At 36.0% G+C, this 11,232-nt stretch overlaps 1 long non-coding RNA gene across 3 annotated transcripts; it reads right to left on the reverse strand.

Annotated features, from left to right (window-relative positions):
- Positions 1 to 5,643: 5,643 nt before the first annotated feature.
- Positions 5,644 to 7,230, reverse strand: LOC149255485 (uncharacterized). Of its 3 annotated transcripts, none has more exons than XR_016266379.1 (3): positions 6,994 to 7,230; positions 6,575 to 6,701; positions 5,644 to 5,755 (listed from the first exon to the last, which is right to left on the reverse strand). It is a non-coding gene; the product is annotated as an uncharacterized LOC149255485 (long non-coding RNA). The 3 variants fall into 3 exon arrangements; XR_016266380.1 differs by lacking the exon at positions 5,644 to 5,755 and adding an exon at positions 5,786 to 6,488; XR_016266378.1 differs by lacking the exon at positions 5,644 to 5,755 and having other exon boundaries at positions 6,572 to 6,701.
- Positions 7,231 to 11,232: the final 4,002 nt, after the last annotated feature.

Below are 11,232 nucleotides of genomic sequence, written 5' to 3' on the forward strand. Positions count from 1 at the left end.
GACAGACTTAGGGCTCCTTCGCTACTTTCTTTGATTACAGATCACTCAGTCTGCATCTAGAATAGGTATCTCTCAGCCCAAGTATACCTTGGGATCTCTTAAGCAGATTTCACATGTAGGATTACAAATTTGCACCCCATGCCATTTTTGTCAGGGAGCAAGTTGCCAGCCAAGTGTTCCACTCCTTTGGTTGATGCTACGTTGTATTAGCAGCTCCTTGGCAGCCTTCTATACTAAGATTATAGTCATCCCAATATCTCCTATGCAGTTGGGTTGGTTTCCCAGTTCATGCGAGAACCACATGAGCTTCATTGAAAGCTGAAATGAGAATTCTTTGCTATATTAGAGGGACACACATGTGAAATTCAATATTCTTCCAATGGTAATGCAAATCAAGTTGGTTATATTGACTCCAATTAGGCTGGTGATCTCGATGACTGCAAGTCCACATATGGCTCTTTCATCTTGGCTCTGACCCTTTCTTCTACAAATGCAGAGTACCAAGGTGTTGTTAATGCTGCCAAAAAATCTATTTGGATTCGACCAATTCAGCAGGAAAAAAACTATAATTTGGTGTGCTAATCTGAGTGCTATCCATATTTCCAAGCAGTCAGTAGCATCAATGCACCAAGAATATAGAAATCCACATGCATTGCATCTGAGAGTTGATTCACGGTAGGATTATTGATTTGTAGTATTGTTGCTGACATATTTACTAAACCCTTGACAGAGATTCTGTATGTACAACTTCATATCTTGCTTGGGGTGAAGAAAGTTATCCTGGGAGGGGGTGGAGGGTAGTCTGAGTCCTCCTTGTTTTTTTTCCTACTGTTCTGAGAATTATGTACATGGATACCTATCATGGCCTTGTAACCGGGACCCATTTTTGAGATTTAACCTCCTTTTTATACTTTCCTAAGTTTCACTTAAGGGGGCGTATGTACGTACCCAGTTTAAATTCACTTAGGTAAATTATTAAATGCTCTGTTGGTATACCAGCAAACCACCTTGTGAAATCCTAGACTTCTCCCAGCTTGCTGTAAATAGGCAGCTTCACTCTGCATTTTAAAACACAGTAAATTTAATAGATGTTGTCATTCTCTTGTTCCTTCTATTGGTTTGAGTCTGTTCATTTTCTGAGTTTTGTTTGTTTGTATGGCGGTTAAGCCTGCAGGGGGAATTTGTTTTAGCGGGAACTAACTACTACATAAACGGTATTAAGCAACCCAATAGTTGTATACATTTTCTGAGGAGTGAGATGGCTACAATTCTTTAAATGGATTGAGAACATTGGTATATCTATGGCCAAGTTATTTTCTTTTATCTTAAGAACCAGTAGTACTCATGTAGTAGATATTTCATTCACAGTCACAAAAGATCGCATTGCTCAAGAAATATTACTAATATAGAATGGAAATAATGGTTTAAGGACCCGGTTGAATATATGGCTACTTGATGAGCATTTTTAGGTGAGGGAGAAACCATTGAAGATACTAGGAATAGGGTAATCGTGACTATCTCTGCAAGCCCTTTGGGCTGAAAGATCACAATCTATCACTCTATATGACTTGGGAAGGACATGCTTCATTATGCATCACCCATCATTTCTATTTTTTTGGCTCATTTGAGAAGGAATAAAAAAGCTAATATTTCGATTACTTTGTTCTGAGGTGATTACAATTTATACTTACACAGGATAAAAAATGGAAGTATGATTTTTTTTTTTTATCTATTAGACTAACCTAAGTACCCATAGTGGATTTGAACCGATGACCAATCACAAAGAGTGCCTTAACAGTGCACCCAATCACCGTCAATCCAAAGCCTTATGGGCAAAAATGGAAGTATGATTACTTAGCTCATCATTGATTAATTTATGTACTTGTCACAACTGCATTTGTGCAGCAATGACATATGGAAAATTGGAGTCAATTTATAGAGAAATTAGCTGGTCCAATATTATTTGAAGAACCATCATCTATAGGCCTTCACCAACAGCGGAGAGAAGAACCTAGTGATACACAAGAACCATTAGGTAGAAAAGAAAAGAACATAAAGGTAAATTATTAAATGCTCTGTTGGTATACCAGCAAACCACCTTGTGAAATCCTAGACTTCTCCCAGCTTGCTGTAAATAGGCAGCTTCACTCTGCATTTTAAAACACAGTAAATTTAATAGATGTTGTGATTCTCTTGTTCCTTCTATTGGTTTGAGTCTGTTCATTTTCTGAGTTTTGTTTGTTTGTATGGCGGTTAAGCCTGCAGGGGGAATTTGTTTTAGCAGGAACTAACTACTACAGAAACGGTATTAAGCAACCCAATAGTTGTATACATTTTCTGAGGAGTGAGATGGCTACAATTCTTTCAATGGATTGAGAACATTGGTATATCTATGGCCAAGTTATTTTCCTTTTATCTTAAGAACCAGTAGTACTCATGTAGTAGATATTTCATTCACAGTCACAAAAGATCGCATTGCTCAAGAAATATTACTAATATAGAATGGAAATAATGGTTTAAGGACCCGGTTGAATATATGGCTACTTGATGAGCATTTTTAGGTGAGGGAGAAACCATTGAAGATACTAGGAAGAGGGTAATCGTGACTATCTCTGCAAGCCCTTTGGGCTGAAAGATCACAATCTATCACTCTATATGACTTGGGAAGGACATGCTTCATTATGCATCACCCATCATTTCTATTTTTTTGGCTCATTTGAGAAGGAATAAAAAAGCTAATATTTCGATTACTTTGTTCTGAGGTGATTACAATTTATACTTACACAGGATAAAAAATGGAAGTATGATTACTTAGCTCATCATTGATTACTTTATGTACTTGTCACAACTGCATTTGTGCAGCAATGACGTATGGAAAATTGGAGTCAATTTATAGAGAAATTAGCTGGTCCAATATTATTTGAAGAACCATCATCTATAGGCCTTCACCAACAGCGGAGAGAAGAACCTAGTGATACACAAGAACCATTAGGTAGAAAAGAAAAGAACATAATAGATAATGTTAAAATCTTTAACCAATGCCAAAATAGAAGTTGCACCATCCACATCACCTATGCAGCTTGATCACCCACAAATGGAGGATACGTTTGTGGTATTTATGAAAAAGGTAAACCATTTTAGTCCACCAAAATGACTTTAGGATTTTACTATTGATTTGAATGAAGAAATAGACGGGTTAAGGGAACAAGTAAAATGGTTACGGTTAAATAATGAGTGGGACACCAAGAAAAAATTATAAATGTCTTTCAGTCTGCATTTCGCCCTTTGAAGGCCACTTTTCTTGTGATGCTGGACTTTGGAAAAGGATGAGGGATGTACAGAGCAAAGTTGTTCAGCTTTGGTAGAAAATGGGAAGACAAACTGTCAGAGTTAGAAGCTACAAGCTTTGCACCTCATATCATGGTAGTTCAATGAGGGCATGGGTTGAGGTAAAAGTGTGTATTTTAGTTTACACATAATCCTCATTCACTGCCCAAGCTGTAAAACATTGACATATCACTTCTCTGTAGAAACTCTAAGCTACCCAGCAGGTAGGAAATTCTAAAAGTATGCACTACAAAATTCTTGGGCATTGAACATTCACACACATTTCACATTCTAACATACAAAACGTATGACCATAACTTTCAAAACTAGTTACAAGGGCAATACCAGGAAATAAGAGGAAACAGGTAATAATGGTTTGATAATAAGGTGTGATCCAAAGATTCAATGATTATGATGCCCAATATTTTCAAAGTATTGTGACCTCAGTCTATTGTCAATATTTTCAATAGCTCAGTTCTGGTAACACAAATTTAAACCTGGCATATTCAAATGTCAATTAAAGGTATTGAACATTTTGTCATATTTGGCAAACTCTCTGCTAGGTTAAATAATAATTGAAATAGACACAGTTTTAACTTCTCCAGCTAATGATCATTCTCTTGAAGCACAATGTGTGAAGTTCTTCTACCACTTCCTAATTGGGGTCAACAAAAAACTAGCTCCTTTCTTCAAAGACTACTGAAGTATTTATGGCCAATGCTTCAGATCCAAAGGACTTTAGTGAGGTCCACAGTGTTGTAGAGTGTGATACGACCATGGAAGATGATTATCTTTCCTTGATGAGAAGTAGCAGATGGTATTGTAGACAAGTATAAAATTCATTTTTCCTAAGTCGGTATATCATAGTTTCAAACCAAGTATGCAGCAGATGGTATTGTAGACAACTATAAGGCTTGATTGGTTGCTAGAAGTTTTTCTCAAGTCGAAGGCATTGCCATTTTGAAACCCTTGCCCTTGTGGCTAAAATGAATTATATTTGCCTTGCTCATTCTCTAGTTGCATCTCAAAGTGGGTAGTACACCAAATGGATGTCAAAGGTACCTTTCTTTACGGGGATTTACAGGAAGAGATATACATGGAGCAAACAAAGTTTTATCCAAGGGTTTTCATTTGTCTGCAAAATTAAAATTCCTAGTACTCAAACAAGCACCTGGGGCTTGGAATGAGAAGATGGATTACTTTCTTCTCTAAGATTTTCTCACTACCACTCTGAGCCACATGCTTATACTTTGTGGCAAGGCGATGAACTCCTCCTACTTGCTCTCTATGTGGATGATCCCATTCTCAATCGGAGTTCACCTACCGTGATTGATCATGTGAAAGTCCACCCTTCATCAACATTTCAACACGACAGACTTAGGGCTCCTTCGCTACTTTCTTTGATTACAGATCACTCAGTCTGCATCTAGAATAGGTATCTCTCAGCCCAAGTATACCTTGGGATCTCTTAAGCAGATTTCACATGTAGGATTACAAATTTGCACCCCATGCCATTTTTGTCAGGGAGCAAGTTGCCAGCCAAGTGTTCCACTCCTTTGGTTGATGCTACGTTGTATTAGCAGCTCCTTGGCAGCCTTCTGTACTAAGCTTATAGTCATCCCAATATCTCCTATGCAGTTGGGTTGGTTTCCCAGTTCATGCGAGAACCACATGAGCTTCATTGAAAGTTGAAATGAGAATTCTTTGCTATATTAGAGGGACACACATGTGAAGTTCAATATTCTTCCAATGGTAATGCAAATCAAGTTGGTTATATTGACTCCAATTAGGCTGGTGATCTCGATGACTGCAAGTCCACATATGGCTCTTTCATCTTGGCTCTGACCCTTTCTTCTACAAATGCAGAGTACCAAGATGTTGTTAATGCTGCCAAAAAATTTATTTGGATTCGACCAATTCAGCAGGAAAAAAACTATAATTTGGTGTGCTAATCTGAGTGCTATCCATATTTCCAAGCAGTCAGTAGCATCAATACACCAAGAATATAGAAATCCACATGCATTGCATCTGAGAGTTGATTCATGGTAGGACTATTGATTTGTAGTATTGTTGCTGACATATTTACTAAACCCTTAACAGAGATTCTGTATGTACAACTTCATATCTTGCTTGGGGTGAAGAAAGTTATCCTGGGAGGGGGTGGAGGGTAGTCTGAGTCCTCCTTGTATTTTTGCCTACTGTTCTGAGAATTATGTACATGGATACCTATCATGGCCTTGTAATCGGTACCCATTTTTGAGATTTAACCTCCTTTTTATACTTTCCTAAGTTTCACTTAAGGGGGCGTATGTACGTACCCAGTTTAAATTCACTTAGGTAAATTATTAAATGCTCTGTTGGTATACCAGCAAACCACCTTGTGAAATCCTAGACTTCTCCCAGCTTGCTGTAAATAGGCAGCTTCACTCTGCATTTTAAAACACAGTAGATTTAATAGATGTTGTGATTCTCTTGTTCCTTCTATTGGTTTGAGTCTGTTCATTTTCTGAGTTTTGTTTGTTTGTATGGCGGTTAAGCCTGATATTATCCTGCTGTATGTAGTTTGCTTTTAAAGACTGGAGCCCCTTCTTAAAAACGCCTATTATGGACATCCACCAGAATTATAACCTCTACACAGACCCATTAAATTGACCATGTATTATATATATCCATTAAAAGTAGCACAACCATCACAGAGAGTCCCTAAAAGTAAAATCACGATCACGGGTTTGGCTTTTGGGGTCGATTTCGTGAATATCTCGTTAGAGACAGACAATGGGAGGGAACTCATCGATTAAGTAAAAGTTCCTCTTGCTTTGGTCGAGCACTTCGTTCCTCGTGCTTTTTCGGGCGAGTCACTAACCGTACCTTGATCTCACAAAGCGTCTATTAGATGGCTTTAAAATCTAATATCTGGATATATATATATAAACGGATATGTAGATGCCGAGAGGGAATCTGATATAAAAGAGACTTCTCTTCCATAGCCAAAATGCAGGCCTGCCGAAGAAGAGTGGTTTTCCACTGATTAGCAGAGATAGGACCGTATTCTGGAAATAAGGATTAAAACCCCCACAAACTTGACAAACACATCGAGACCGCCTGTGGTTCTGGCCTTTGGCCTCTGAAGCAAATCTTTCATCATTTTCAAGGGCTTCTCTCTGCAAAGATGCATATGAAACACTATTAACAAGATAATCCATTTAATTGGGGTTTCATGGGGCGATTAAAGGCATAAGAAGCCTACTCCGTGGCTAGAGATTATGTGAAGCTTGAGCAAAATGCGCTTCGATCTTGTGATTCCGCAAGTTTTGCAGGAATAACGGCGCAGATCCTTAGGACGTTTAGAGCCGTTCCCTTCTCCTGTGGCCATTCTGCAGAAACAGAAAACAGTTCGAAACAGACTCAGTAGAATTAAATGAAGCCTGTTGGGTATATAAAAAGATATATAGAATAGAGCATAACTGTGAGTAAACCTGTACCGGAAAAAAGGAAGAGACCTCTTTTCTTAGCTAAAGAATAATATATGTAAGCTACCAAGTATATATACAGATTTATTTCCGATATTTATAGGAATAAAAAGTTAGAACCTATTTTTAGGTTAACATTTCAAATGAAAAAGAAAAACAAACAAATAGAACCGAGTGCGAGCTAAGAACAGGTTACATTACACAGCGGCCTGCTCAGCGAGATTTGAAGCAGCAAAAAAACTGTGCGTGGCCGCCTTGGATCTTTTTCTTCAGATAGAAGCCAACCAGTTCGTCTTCCGTTGGATGAAATCTGAAGAAATCTGAAGCCTAGAAGATCTATTAAAAACTCTGCCTGCAAAACCCTCACTGGGGATAAAAGCTCATTAACCTCCAAGCCCCTGGAGTGGGATGCCCAGAGACGCGCCCTGCTCAGCGAGATTTGAAGCAGCAAAAAAAACTGTGCGGAAAGAATATAAAAACTAAACTAAATTACATCCAACGGTCTGGAACGTTTGAATCGTCTAACATCGGATCGAATGGCTCAAACAAGTACACGTGACAATTGGGGGAGTTGATTTCAGATGGGTACGCCTTACGGTGTAATAACAATAAAATTTAATGAAAAAAGTTTAATTATTACAAATCGATGTATTTAAACTGTTTCGAAAATTCATTTATAGCTTGTTTTTCCCCTGCATTAAATGGTGTCCTTCATGCATTTTGTCAAACATAATGTTGTCAGACCCGCCATTAATGCAACAATCCGCTATGCTTGATGCATTTGCCAAAGATATGTTGTGACAACTGCCATTAACGCAACGATATGCAAATACTTGGTAGTGGATTGCATAATAAAAAAAAATTAAGATAGAAACACGATTAATTCGACATTAAAGGAGAGATGTCTAATGTTGAATAGGGATCAATGATTGATATAGTGTTGGTCCCACCTAACCACAGAAACTGAGAGATGTGCAACCAATATTTAAACAAAAATAAATAACATTAAGTGCAAATATCTTTTAATTTATGTCCAAAATTTCCCAAAACATTGACTAGGCCGACAACTGTCCATAAATAGTATCTTAATACTTAAGAGTACAAATCATATTGACCCAACTAGACAACAAATAAAGCCATATATCCTTCCAAAATGGTCTATTCCAGAAGTACAAAGTAGAAGTCACTTCAACTCCCACTTATATGTATCCCAAATGCATATCCATACATTCACATAATAAAAGTGAATGTATGTCAGCCATAACTACTGCGTTGTTCAACGTTTAAACCCACTGTGTTCAATAAATGACACCCATCCCAATAAATTCAATAACTGACACCCAACCCAATGTTCTATTTCCCATTAAAACAAATCAAAGCACATGGATCAACAAAAAAACAAATTCCCAGCCATTTGATCACATCCAAATCAATCCATTGCAATCCATGTCCATCCTTTCCACCAATTAAATTCAAGTGCAAAAAACTATAAAAGAAGTTCAACCACTGCTGAAGTTGTGTGTTTAACATTCAAACTCTTCACCAGCCCTGCACACAAACCATCACACAACATTTCACAATATATTCACACAAACCATCACACAACATTTGACAGTATATTTAGATTAGTTATTTCAATTACAACACATTTTTCTTACAGCTTTATATTCACGTTAGTTATTTCAATTACAACACATTTTTATTACAATTTTATTTTCAGTTCTCACAGTTTTTATTTTAGTTTTCTTATTTATTTTCATGAAAATATATTTTTTCTATTTTTCTATATTCTCAGTCATTTTCAAGTTGATTGGAAAATAGGACACAGCCATAATGCAGAGTATTGGCTAGTATGGCTAGCCACAGATGAAAAAAAAAGAGAACTCGTGGAGATAAACTTTAAATTAAATTGACAACTATATATTCTAATTCTCAAACCATATGCGTTCATTTATTCTTTTATTGAAAATAAATATTTCATTAAACTTTTTTCTTGAGCAAAAATTAGTCCAAAAATCAAAGCGTGATAGATCATCCAGTCATCCAAATCAACATCTTAATTAGAAAAGGAAAAAGGTGTCACTTTTTATAGTTGAAATTCCTCCTAGAGCTTCCTTCATGTCTAAAGAGTGTTATCTATAGGAATAACAAGAGTAATGACATTAGGTCTCTAAGTTGCCAAAGAACCCAAATGAGAATTCAAGGATAGCGCTAAAGAAAACAAGCAATGCAGAAGTTTATGAAGCATTACAATCAACAATAAGTAGAGGGGTCTACTCATAGTACTAGAAGAAGGTGGAAACCCAGGGAAAATAAGCAATGCAGAAGTTTATGAAGCATTACAATAAAAAATAAGTAAATGTGTCTGCTTAGATGAAAATAATGTAAAAACCCAAACGATCTTTTGGGCAAATTCAACAATAAAAGCATGCAAATTTGTGAGTAGAGGTAGGCATGATAATGATATCAAAAGGAATGAAAATGGTGCAACATTGAATCATTTGTCATGAAACCTAAAAATAAACTAATTGCAAGAAGAAGGTAATGGATGAGAAAAATAAGTTATGAATGGGATCCCATTTGAATCCGAGTGTCAAAAAGGCTTTCATGTATATCTTATGATGTAATTCATTCCTTCATGTCTGAAGAGTGATATCTATAGGAATAAAAACTGTATTGATATTAGGTCTCTAAGTCGCCAAAGAACCCAAATGAGAATTCAAGGATAGCACCAAAGAAAACAACCAATGCAGAAGTTTATGAAGTATTATCGTCAACAATAAGTAGAGGGGTCTGCTCATAGTACCATAAGAAGGTGGAAACCCAGGGGAAAAAAGAAATGCAGAAGTTTATGAAGCATTACAGTTAATAATAAATAGATGAGCTTGCTCAGATGACAAGAATGTAGAAACCCAAACGATCTTTTCGGAAAATTAAATACTAAAAGCATGAAAATATGTGAGTGGAGGCAGCCATGATAATGATATCAAAAGGAATGAAAATGGTGCAGCGTTGAATCATCTGTCATGCAACCTAAAAATAAACTAACTACAAGAAGAAGGTAATGGAGGAGAAAAATAAGTTATGAACAGGATCCCATTTGAATCAAAGTGTCAAAAAGGCTTTCATATATATCTTATGATGTAATTCATATATCTATATAGGTTGGCATTTTTGTGGATGCTCTTGCATTGTCGGATCTAGAGTTCTTGTCTTGAAGAAAAGATATAAATATTGTTCAGATCTTGGTACTTAGAGACCTAATGAAACTAAACAATATTGACAAACATGAGGCTAAACAATTTAATTGAAATAATAATTTATAAAAAAGAACTAAATCAAGTCAACATTTTAACCAGAAAGATCACTTTGTATAGTTGAAATTCCTAGGATGTCTGTGAGTGTCTCCAAAATTGTTAGACTTTAAATGGAGACTTTACAGTTTTCAATATTTAAGGATTAAATTTAATTGAAACAACAGTAAGCCAATGCACTTTAAAACTAGGTCCAAGAACACAGCTAAGGCTACCCTCAACAGCCAAACAACTTGAAAAATTACCATGTCTTCCCAATCCAAGCCTTGGATATCTGCAGTCATTATGAATAATAATAATGACAAACATGAGGCTAAACAAATTAATTCAAACAACAGTAACTACCAGATCAACATCTTAACCAGAAAAGGAACTGGGTGTCACTTTTTATAGTTGAAATTCCTCCTAGAGCTTCCTTCATGTATGAAGAGTGTTATCTATAGGAATAACAAGAGTATTGACATTAGGTCTCTAAATTTTTGAAGAAACCAAATGATAATTCAAGTATAGCGCCAATGAAAACAAGAAATGCATAAGTTTATGAAGCATTATAGTCAACAATAAGTAGAGGGGTATGATCATACCACTAGAAGAAGGTGGAAACACAGGGAAAACAATCAATCCAAAAGTTTATGAAGCATTACAGTCAACAATAAACAGATGGGTATGCTCAGATGAAAAGAATGTATAAACCCAACTAATATTTTGGAAAATTCAATAATAAAAGCATGCAAATATGTGAGTAGAGGCAGACATGATAATGTTATCAAAAGAAATGAAAATAGAGAAGCATTGGATCATCTGTCATGCAACCTAAAAATAAACTAACTACAAGAAGAAGGTAATGGATGCGAAAAATAAGTTATGAACAAGATCCCGTTTGAATCAAAGTGTCAAAAAGGATTTCATATATATCTTATGATGTAATTCATATATCTATGGTGTTTAACATTTTTGTGGATGCACTTGCATTATCAGATCTAGAGTTCTTGTCTCGAAGAAAAAATATAAATATTATTCAGATCTGGGCACTTAGAGACCTAATGAAACTAAACAATATTGAAAAACATGAGGCTAAACAATTTGATTCAAATAAAAGTTTATAAAAAGGAACTAAACTA

The sequence above is a fragment of the Pinus tabuliformis genome, chromosome 7 (assembly GCF_031772625.1).
Source record: "Pinus tabuliformis cultivar Carrire ecotype Pingquan chromosome 7, CPIR1, whole genome shotgun sequence".
NCBI classification, from domain to species: Eukaryota; Viridiplantae; Streptophyta; class Pinopsida; order Pinales; family Pinaceae; genus Pinus; species Pinus tabuliformis.